A 12,161-nucleotide genomic window follows, 5' to 3' on the forward strand; every position below is an offset into this window, starting at 1 on the left:
GAACCCTCATGAAGCCCAACCGACCACTTTAACCTCTAACACAGAAGGAGCGTGTGACAGCAGTCCCATACACTGTTATAGAGGGTATGTGAGATTAACCAAGGGCTCATCTGGGACCCCTTGAGACCTGCCAGGGCCATTTGGTATTTGGTGCTGTGGTAAATGCAGTGAACTGAATGAGGATCTCCCAGGGACGTCCATTTTGTTCAACTCAACACATCAGACAGATGACAGCTCCATCATTCTCTGAGCTCAATGACTGCCTCATTCCTCAACTCCTGAGCCTATGCACTCACCACTTAATTAGGGTGTTTCTCTGTTTAATATAAAGGCTTACTGAATGAGTATTTCAGAGGAAGTGGATGTTTTAATCATAAGGAAAGTGAATAGTCATTTTTTTCTGCTGGATATCAAATCAAAGTGTATTTGTCACATGCTTTTGAATACAACAGGTGTAGATCTTACAGTGAAATGCTTACTTACAGGCTCTAACCAATAGTGCAAAAAAGGTATTAGGTGAACAATAGGTAGGTAAAGAAATAAAACAACAGTAAAAAGACAGGCTATATACAGTAGCGAGGCTATTAAAGTAACGAGGCTACATACAGACACCAGTTAGTCAGGCTGATTGAGGTAGTATGTACATGAATGTATAGTTAGTGACTATGCATATATGATGAACAGAGAGTAGCAGCAGCGTAAAAGAGGGGTTGGCGGGTGGTGGGACACAATGCAGATAGCCTGGTTAGCCAATGTGCGGGAGCACTGATTGGTCGGCCCAATTGAGGTAGTATGTACATTGTAATGGCATTCGTCTGTTGAATGAAGAGAGTCAGACCGAAATGCAGCGTGTAGGTTACTCATGACTTTAATGAAAGTATCGCGGTACATGAAATAACTGAACTAAATACAAAAACAACAGAACGGAACGTGAAACTAATTACAGCCTATCTGGGGACTACAACACAGAGACAGGAACAAACACCCACAAAATACAAAGCGAAAGTCAGGCTGCCTAAATACGGTTCCCAATCAGAGACAACGCGAAGCACCTGACTCCAATTGAGAATGGCCTCAGGCAGCCAAGCCTATTTAGACACACCCCTAATCATACACAATCCCAATGCTAAAAAAACAATACGAAACACAACATATAAACCCATGTCACACCCTGGCCTACCCAAACATATAACAAAAACACAAAATACAATGACCAAGGCGTGACAGAACCCCCCCCTAAGGTGCGGACTCCCGGACGCACCTCAAGAGCATAGGGAGGGTCCGGGTGGGCGTCTGTCCATGGTGGCGGTTCTGGCTCGGGACGTGGACCCCACTCCATTAATGTCCTATTTCCTCCCCTTCGCGTCCTGGGATAATCCACCTTCTCCGCCGACCATGGCCTAATAGTCCTCACCCAGATCCCCACATAACTGAGGAGCAGCTCGTGACAGAGGGGCAGCTCGTGACAGAGGGGCAGCTCGGGACAGAGGGGCATCTCGGGACAGAGGGGCATCTCAGGACAGAGGGGCATCTCAGTACAGAGGGGCATCTCAGGACAGAGGGGCAGCTCGGGACAGAGGGGCAGCTCGGGACCGAAGCAGCCCGGGACTGAGGGGAAGCCCGGTACTGAGGGGAAGCCCGGTACTGAGGGGAAGCCCAGTACTGAGGGGAAGCCCAGTACTGAGAGGAAGCCCAGTACTGAGAGGAAGCCCAGTACTGAGAGGAAGTCCAGTACTGAGAGGAAGCTCAGGCAGGTAGTAGGCTCCGGTAAATCCTGGCTGGCTGGTGGAACTGGATGATTCAGGTTGTCTGGCCGATCTAGAAGATCATGACTGACTGGCACTTCTGGCGGATCTTGGCAGACTGGCACTTCTGGCGGATCCTGGCAGACTGGCGAGGCTGGGCAGACTGGCGGCGCTGGGCAGACTGGCGGCACTGGCGGCGCTGGACAGACAGGAGACTCCGGCAGCGAAGGAGAGGAGAAAGGCTCTGGCTGCGCTAAACAGGCGGGAGACTCCGGCAGCGCAGTAGAGGAGAAAAGCGCTGGCTTCGCTGAACAGGCGAGGCGCACTGGAGGCCTGGTGCATGGTGCTGGAACTGGTGGTACTGGATCGAGGACACGCACAGGAAGCCTGGTGCGGGGAGCTGCTACCGGAGGACTGGTGTGTGGAGGTGACACAGGATGGGCTAGACCGTGAAGGCGTACTGGAGATCTTGAGAGCAGTGTAGGCACAGGACGTGCAAGGCTAGGGATGTGCACAGGAGGCCCGGTGCGTGAGGCTGGCACCAACTTCACCAGCCGACTAACACGCACCTCAGGTTGAGTATAGAGCGCTAACTCAGGTGCTATCAAATCCCCGACACGATCCGTCGGACGGATATTATATCTATAGCACCAAGCTAGCAACTCCCTCATTACTCTCCACTCCACTTTCCCCATTAACTCCTTCACAGTCTCTGCTTCGCTCACCTCTAACACTGGCTCTGGTTCTGGTCTCCTCCTTGGCTCCTCACGATGAACACGGAGAGTTGGCTCAGGTCTATCTCCTGACTCAGCCATACTCTCCCTAAGCCCCCCACCAATACATTTTTTGGGGTGACTTTCGGTTTTCGCTCTGCGCCGCCATGCTTTCCTTTTCAACTCCATTCGTCTATAGCCCTCTTCGCATTGCTGCAGGGAATCCCAGGCGGGCTCCTGCACTCTCTGTGGGTCGGCCGCCCACCTGTCGATTTCTTCCCACGTCGTATACTCCATGCTTCTGCCGTCCATAACGTCCTCCTTTAGCTCCTGCCAGTTCACACGCTGCTCAGTCCGTGAGAGGTGGGTGTTTGTGTAACTGCGTTCGTCTGTTGAATGAAGAGAGTCAGACCGAAATGCAGCGTGTAGGTTAATAATATAATAATAATATATGCCATTTAGCAGACGCTTTTATCCAAAGCGACTTACAGTCATGTGTGCATACATTCTACGTATGGGTGGTCCCATATCTCATGACTTTAATGAAAGTATCGCGGTACATGAAATAACTGAACTAAATACAAAAACAACAGAACGGAACGTGAAACTAATTACAGCCTATCTGGTGACTACAACACAGAGACAGGAACAAACACCCACAAAATACAAAGCGTAAGTCAGGCTGCCTAAATACGGTTCCCAATCAGAGACAACGCGAAGCACCTGACTCCAGTTTTGAGAATCGCCTCAGGCAGCCAAGCCTATTTAGACACACCCCTAATCATACACAATCCCAATGCTAAAAAAAAAAACAATACGAAACACAACATATAAACCCATGTCACACCCTGGCCTACCCAAACATATAACAAAAACACAAAATACAATGACCAAGGCGTGACATACATGAATGTATAGTTAAAGTGACTATGCATATATGATAAACAGAGAGTAGCAGCAGCGTAAAAAGAGGGGTTGGAGGAGGGCAAATAGTCCAGGTAACCATTTGATTACCTGTTCAGGAGTCTTATGGCTTGGGGGTAAAAACTGTTGAGAAGCCTTTTTGTCCTAGACTTGGCACTCGGGTACCTCTTGCCATGCGGTAGTAGAGAGAACAGTCTATGACTGGGGTGGCTGGGGTCTTTGACAATTTTTAGGACCTTCCTCTGACACCGCCTAGTGTAGAGGTCCTGGATGGCAGGCAACTTAGCCCCAGTGATGTACTGGGCCGTATGCACTCTGTAGTGCCTTGCGGTCAGAGGCCAAGCAATTGCCGTACCAGCCAGTGATGCTCTCGATGGTGCAGCTGTAGAACCTTTTGAGGATCTCAGGACCCATGCCAAATCTTTTTGGTTTCCTGAGGGGGAATAGGCTTTATGTGCCCTCTTCACGACTGTCTTGGTGCGTTTGGACCATTCTAGTTTGTTGTTGATGTGGACACCAAGGAACTTGAGGCTCTCAACCTGCTCCACTACAGCCCCGTCAATGAGAATGGGGGCGTGCTCGGTCCTCCTTTTCCTGTAGTCCACAATAATCTCCTTAGTCTTGTTACGTTGAGGGATATGTTATTATTCTGGCACCACCCGGCCAGGTCTCTGACTTCCTCCCTATAGGCTGTCTCGTCGTTGTTGATGATCAGGCCTACCACTGTTGTGTCGTCTGCAAACTTAATGATGGTGTTGGAGTCATGCCTGGCCATGCAGTCGTGGGTGAGGAGTACAGGAGGGGACTGAGCATGCATAATATTCTTCAATTAGTAATACTATTGTAATAACAAAAGTACATTTCAGGTCTATCTTGACTTTCAGCCAGGTTTAAAAGTATAAACTGCACAGCAGATGTTTTGCTCCTTATGATGTGTGTTGAATCACATTACAGAGCATCTTATCTCTGAAGCCTGCAAACTTGTTTTGTGTCTGTCTATCTGTCTCTCTCTCTCACACACTCACTCACTCACTCACTCACTCACTCACTCACTCACTCACTCACTCACTCACTCACTCACTCACTCACTCACTCACTCACTCACTCACTCACTCACTCACTCACTCACACACACCATGGAAAAGAACCAGGGAGAGAAGAGATATAGATCTCCCCTAGCTAATATGATTTTTTTCAACTCCACCATAAACCATGGAGTTACTGGAGAAAAACTGGAGAAAAAACAGAGCCCAAGTTTCTGTCAGTTTGTTGGAACCTGCTAGAAATGTTCTGGATGTATGCTCATAACATTTTAACATGCTCCTCAGCCTCCTGCTTTAGAGTTGGACCTGAAGGAATGCTGGAGATCAAGAAATCACAACACAGTGTTCTGATCTGATATGCTCAATTGTGCAAAATTCTATAAATACACACACGTACGCGCAAGCATGAACATACATACACACATCCTCACTATATTCTGTATGGTTTGCATAGCCACATTTGAGCCCTCACTCCCTTTACTCACTCCAACCGACATTACAGTTTGTACACCTTGGAACACACAGTTCAAGGTCAGGAATACCTCATTTGGATGAATGATGAACCTTTCAAAACAAACTTGAAAGTCAAGCACACTGTTTAAATTAACATTCCAAAGCAACTTGACAAATGTGACATTCTGGGAGAAGTGGTTTGTGAATTTTTGTTGTTTCCATACTATCAAATGTGATCATTTAACATCTAGCATTATACAAGATCTGGACAATGGCTTCCATATTGTCACGCCCTGACCTGAGTATTCTTTGTTTTCTTTATTGTTTTGGTTAGGTCAGGGTGTGACATGGGTGATGTATGCATTTGTTGTACTGTCTATGGGTTTTTTAGGTTTTTGGGGTTGTTTACTATCTAGGTGTTTATATATGTCTATGGTTGCCTAGATTGGTTCTCAATTAGAGGCAGCTGTTTATCATTGTCTCTGATTGGGAACCATATTTAGGCAGCCATCTGCTTTGGGTATTTGTGGGTTATTATCTATGTCCAGTTGCATGTACATTATATAGCGTCTGGTTTGTAAATTTGTTTCAGTGGTCTTTATTCATTAAATATAGAACATGTATTCATATCACGCTGCGCCTTGGTTTCCTCACTACGACAAACGTGACACGTGCTGATTTGAATGCTTAATACTGTACATTTCTCCTTTGTTATTTCAGTTAGTAGCATTTGGCACCAGCAAAAAGGCACAAAATACCTATGAATTAGAAGTTCTTTGGTAGATTAAGGAAAGATTATGCATTAAACATTGGTAGGCTGTACAGTGTGTTACAATGTGTAAGAAAATATATTAGGATCCAAGTTAATCCAGAAGTGGTGATCTAAGATCTATATTTGTAGTATTTGCCCGAACACAATGTACTACGTTGCAAACCTGCGTGGGGTTTCCATTCACACAGCTTCGTCATGCTAACACACACGCACAAACGTTCACACAGCTTCGTCTTGCTAACACACACGCACAAACGTTCACACAGCCTCCTCTTTCTCTGGGGTCATTGCGCTTCTTTAGCGTTGGCTCTGCAGCCTGTTTGATGGCAGGAGTGTTACAGGGCAGATGCACTACACTTGTGCATGTCTAAATCCAACCAGACGCGTGACATCTCCCTCCAGGTTTAGGCCAGACCCATAGAGGCCTGGGACAGCCTGTCCCGCACCTGCCCTCTGGTCCTTACAGTGGAAGAACCCATAAACACCAGAGCCTGGCTGTACAGAGTTCAGATCAACTTGGTTTGAGATTTAGGGCCCTATTTTCGGCTGCCGTTAAGGCGGCACTAGTGTCAAACGCACGTTAGTTTGCAATTTCGGCGTGTAAAAACTGGAGCACTGGCATTTTCCAGCCCAAACGCCAGATTCGGCAATTTACCTGTCTCATATCAGCTCGTTTACACTGTGATGGGCGAGATCCAAAGTGGTAATTTCAGCAGCGCTAATAGGGATATTTAAGAGCAACCAAAAACTTTTTTTGTTGCTGTAACAGTTGGTTATGGCATGAATTTTGACAGCGGAAACGCAGCCAGCTGTGATGCACACTGCCCATTTGTGAATGGAACAAGAGTAGCCTAATGTGCTTTTGGTGCCTGTATACTTCGTAATTTAGAAATATAAAAACTCTTGTTTTTTCCCCATTTTGTTTTATTTCGTTTAGAACTAAGCTTAGCCTTTTTTGTCCTGCCCAATGCAATCGCGAAGTAGTCAAGACTGTCGATAAAGGGCTTAATTCCTGGCACTGCTTGGAAATACATCTTAATCACCAAAGCTTTATTAAAATATCAAATTTGAGAGGAGTAAAACAGTGAGCTGACGTTCCCTTTTTACTTATGCATTGTAGGCAGGGCCACATTTTAGCATGCAGGTCCCGTTTTGGATGTGCGTAAAACCCTCCATCGTCTGCGTTGTTTAATATTATATGCCCACGGGGAGAAATGATGGTTCCTGTAAGTGTGACATAGCTTATTTAAAACAAGTTTTTGTTTCATTTTGTTTATAATTATTTGATTCTAATTATGCATTATCTTTAATTATCGAATAATTAAATGCAAATTAATTACTTAGAAATCATACAATGTGATTTTCTGGATTTTTGTTTTCGATACCGTCTCTCACAGTTGAAGTGTACCTATGATAAAAATTACAGACCTCAACATGCTTTGTAAGTAGGAAAACCTGCAAAATCGGCAGTGTATCAAATACTTGTTCTCCCCACTGTATATTCTTTAATCGATTGTTGACAATGTCTGTTTATATGTCGATTAATTGTCTGACCCTTGTTGGACTCTTGTTGTGACTACAACCGATATGTGAGTCTGACTGGCAGCTTGTTTGTACAGTATGTGTTGATGTTGCGATGCAGGTTTCATGTGAGTGTATTTCTGGCTGTGTATGTTGAGTGTCTACAGATATGTAAGCATGCTTGCATACCTGCATGTGTATATAAGTGTGTCATGTGGATGTGGCCATGTGTGTTGTGTAATAAGTGCCCGTGTGTGAGTACCATGCACAAACAGCATATCAATGCCCTCTCTCTCTTTCTCTCTCGCTCTCTCTCTCTCTGAAAGCAGAACAGACAGGAAATGCTTCCTAATTGGGAGATTAGTGAAGACTGCCAGCTGTAAAGGAGAGAGGCTGTGTAAGGCAGGAAGGAGAGAAACACTCTCCTGTTGGACTTGTTGCCTTTTAACTCTTTACATGTCATGACCACACTCTGGAATTACAGGGGGCAAGCAAGAGGAACGTGGGATATACTGAATATGGTTCCATATAGGATCCATTATATGTTACAATAAAATTACACTAATGTCGTAAACTGAACAAAAATATAAACGCAACATGCAACAATTTCAAAGATTTTACTGAGTTACAGTTCATGTAAGGATATCAATCAATTGAAATAAATTCATTAGGCCCTAATCTATGGATTTCATATGCCTGGGAATACAGATATGCATCTGTTGGTCACAGATACCTTAAAGAAAGGTAGGGACGTGGATCAGAAAACCAGTCAGTATCTGGTGTGACCATCATTTGCTTCATGCAGCAGGACACATCTCCTTTGCATAGAGTTGATCAGGCTGTAGATTGTGGCCTGTGGAATGTTGTCCCACTCCTCCTCAATGGCTGTGTGAAGTTCCTGGGTATTGGCGGGAACTGGAACATGCTGTCGTACACATGGATCCAGAGCAACTTGCACATCATCCTCTGCACATCTATCACTTCAGTGTTAATTTGCTAAATTGTAATTACTCCGCTACTATGGCCTATTTATTGCCTTACTCCTTACTCCATTTGCACACACTGTATATAGATGTTTCTATTGTGTTATTGACTGTACTTTTGTGTATCCTATGTATAACTCTGTGTTGTTTTTTGTTGCACTGCTTTGCTTTATCTTGGCCAGGTCACAGTTGTAAATGAGAACTTGTTCTCAACTGGCCTATCTGGTTAAATAAAGGTGAAATAAAACAAAAAAAAGCAAAAAATCCCAAACATGCTCAATGGATGACATGTCTGGTGAATGTGCAGGCCATGGAAGAACTGGGACATTTTCAGCTTCCAGGAATTGTGTACAGATCCTTGTGACATGGGGCCGTGCATTATCATTCTGCAATATGAGGTGATGCTGGCAGATGAGTGGCACGACAATGGGCCTCAGGATAACGTCACGGTATCTCTGTGCATTCAAATTGCCATCGATAAAATGCAATTGGGTTCGTAGTCCGTAGCTTATGTTTGCCCATAACATAACCCCACCACTCCAATGGGACATTCTCATGCGGTTGTGAGGCTGGTTGGACGTATTACCAAATTCTCTACAACAACGTTGGAGGCGGCGTATGACAGAGAAATTAACATTAAATTATCTGGCAACAGCTCTGGTGGACATTCCTACAGACAGCATACAGCATACCAATTGCACGTTCCCTTAAAACTTGAGTTATCTGTGGCATTGTTTTGTTTGACAAAACTGCACATTTTAGAGTGGCCTTTAAGTGTCCCCCCAGCACAAGGTGCACCTGTGTAATGATCATGCTGTTTAATCAGCTTCTTGATATGCCACACCTATCAGGTCGATGGATTACTTGGCAACGGATAAATGCTCACTAACAGGGATCGAAAATAATTTGTGCACAAAAATTGAGAGAAATAAGCTTTTTGTGCGTATTTCAACTCATGAAACATGGGACCAACACTTTACATGTTACGTTTATATATGTTTTACAGTAATTTTACTAAATTAAAGCCCTGCAATGACTAATAAGTTATCATTTGGTTATGAACAGTGGGACAAAAAAAAGTATTTAGTCAGCCACCAATTGTGCAAATACTTATTTTCCACCAATGTGATTTTCTGGATTTTATTTTCTAATTTCGTCTGTCATAGTTGAAGTGTACCTATGATGAAAATTACAGGCCTCTCTCATCTTTTTAGTGGGAGAACTTGCATGATTGGTGGCTGACTAAATCATTTTTTGCCCCACTGTATGTGGTTGTCCAAAACTGCTTTGAATCTGGCAGTTATATGAAGACACTGCTCATGGTTGTGACACATATATGATTTCACATAAAAGTCCATGTGAAATAGGAGTTTGCTCTAGGGTATAAGTGTCTACATGTCAGCCCCATGCCACTGTTCTGTTTCCACCCTGCCTATAGTGACTGAGTGTGGAGGTAGGTAGGATACCTTGGCAAAAACACTTTGATCTTTATTCACTCTCCTTGTGACAGCCATGATGGAAAAATATTTTTTACCCAGAACTACTGCTCTTTCAGCCCCTAATGCATGTTGAGCACATTCAGACTCTTTGCCAGTTCTATATAGTTAAACCTTTTCCAAAAGTTGGATGAGTTTATCTGCCACAAACAATGAAGTCCCTTTCATAGACTGGTCTGACCAGAATAAGCAGAGAGCAAACATCTCATGAAAATCTCCCTCCTTCAGGAAAGCTGTAAAGTTGCAGAGGCAGTTTGAGTACAGGATGTTATTCATGGCCGTGGTTGGTCCAGGACCTTCACCAGTTGGTATTTCAATCACTGAACCGCAGTTCTTCTGCATGTCAACTGCCTGGTTTCAATCAACCTGCAGAGCATCGACTCCTGATTGTGACTTGAGAACGTACAGTTTGTCATGTTTACTAACTTCTGAAAAAACCACCACGGATGTTTACTACTTACAAATGAACAATGACCACAACACAGTTGGATAAGCCCTTAATTTTTGATAGTGCATTCTCATTATGTTTAGGTAAATACTGCCTCTGAACCATTGGTGATTGATTAAAACACTGTGGCCCATTCACTAGCCTCAGCTGCAAGGCGCTATGCAGACCGATGGGAAATAAGCCACCATTACTTACTATTACTCACTTATCGTTAAACTGCTGCATTTAAACTTAATTATCTCTATTGGCGAGCAAATCGAGACAAGACTACCCAGGACATCTGCATGGACCTTTTGCCTTTTCATCTAAAAACAGCATTTCATACACCACAACGCTCATGCACAGACAGATGCTGTAATACTTTTACCCATGTTTTCACAGCTTAGATTGTCACAGAGCTTTATGTCGTGCAGCTGTGTTTAGACCATAATCTAATGTTGACTAGATTCACTAGTTATCTTAAACATTGTAACCTGTTTGTTGGAATGGTGTTACTTTACAGAGGACTCTGTATGTTTCAGTTAGCAGAATAACAGGAATATAACATCATTCCCACCTCTTTAACTCCCCGTTTACCTGCTGGCTGTGTAACACTAATGAAGCATAGCTGCCTTGAATAATATCTAGTTAACCACAAAGGAGGTGGACGTTCTAAGCAATCAATAGTGATTGTCAAGTGAAGGTGTGCATACAAATCCCACACAAATGAGCTGTAATGTTCTATAGAAAAGGGCTGCATTGACCAAAACGTGTACATAATAGACGCACGGAGGAAGGAATGTGTGCAGGGACATGTTCTTTCTACTGAGCGACTATAGGCCTGCCCAGGAGTTTGTTCCTACCAACAGCAGCTCAGCTAGCCCCAGGCTCCCAGAGCACAGGTGCAGCTCTGGCATCTCTTCCCCCCCACAGCGACTACATGACACTTATACATAAACAAATAACTGTCCATATATTGGTGGCCAAGGTTGTTCTTTAGATTTTTTGTTTTACCAGTTTCAGCTTTTGGGGTAGTTTCCGTCCACAAAGCTACAAAGCAAATATAATTCCCTGTATGTTGAGGTAAAGGGTTAACATGGGTTGTTGTGACGTGTGTGGTGAGTGAGTGCTGGTGTGTGTCTGATATTGCTGACATTGAGCCCTGCACAATGTTTTTTCTGGGTTATATGCTTTGAGAAGTCTCTCCCTGCCTCTGGCTCACCTGTTGAGGTCTGACAACAAAACAAATGGCTTCCAACGAGGCTGTGGGTGACCTATGACCCTGTCTTCAGTTGCCCTGCGGAGCCAGGGAGTTTGTCAAGTCTCCAATTCAATAACATATTTCCCCAATGAGCTTAAGCGCTTAGCTGTTTAACACCTGTAACGCCATCTCTGCAACTTATACACTATATATACACAAGTATGTGGACACCCCTTCAAATTAGTGGATTAGGCTATTTCAGCCACACCCATTGTTGACAGGTGTATAAAATTGAGCACACAGCCGTGCAACCTCCATAGAAAACATTGGCAGTAGAATGGCCATACTGAAGAGCTCAGTGATTTTCAACGTGGCACCGTCATAGGATGCCACCTTTCCAACAAGTCAGTTCATCTCATTTCTGCCCTGCTAGAGCTGCCCCGGTCAACTGTAAGTGCTGCTATTGTGAAGTGGAAACGTCTAGAAGCAACAATGTTTCAGCCGCGAAGTGGTAGGGCTATCAAGCTCACAGCACGGGACAGCCGAGTGCTGAAGCACGTAGAGCATGAAAATCCTCAGTCCTTGGTTGCAACACTCACTACTGAGTTCCAAACTGCCTCTGGAAGCAACGTCAGCACAATAACTGTTCGTCGGGAGCTTCATGAAATGGGTTTCCATGGCCGTTTCCATGGCCATGCACAATGCCAAGCGTCGGCTGGAATGGTGTAAAGCTCGCCGCCATTGGACTCTGGAGCAGTTGAAACACATTCTCTGGGGTGATGAATCATGCTTCACCATCTGGCAGTCCGATAGATGAATCTGTGTTTAGCGGTTGCCAGGAGAATGCTACCTGCTCAAATGCATAGTGCCGACTCTAAAGTTT

This window comes from Oncorhynchus gorbuscha, linkage group LG18 (genome assembly GCF_021184085.1).
Source record: "Oncorhynchus gorbuscha isolate QuinsamMale2020 ecotype Even-year linkage group LG18, OgorEven_v1.0, whole genome shotgun sequence".
NCBI classification, from domain to species: Eukaryota; Metazoa; Chordata; class Actinopteri; order Salmoniformes; family Salmonidae; genus Oncorhynchus; species Oncorhynchus gorbuscha.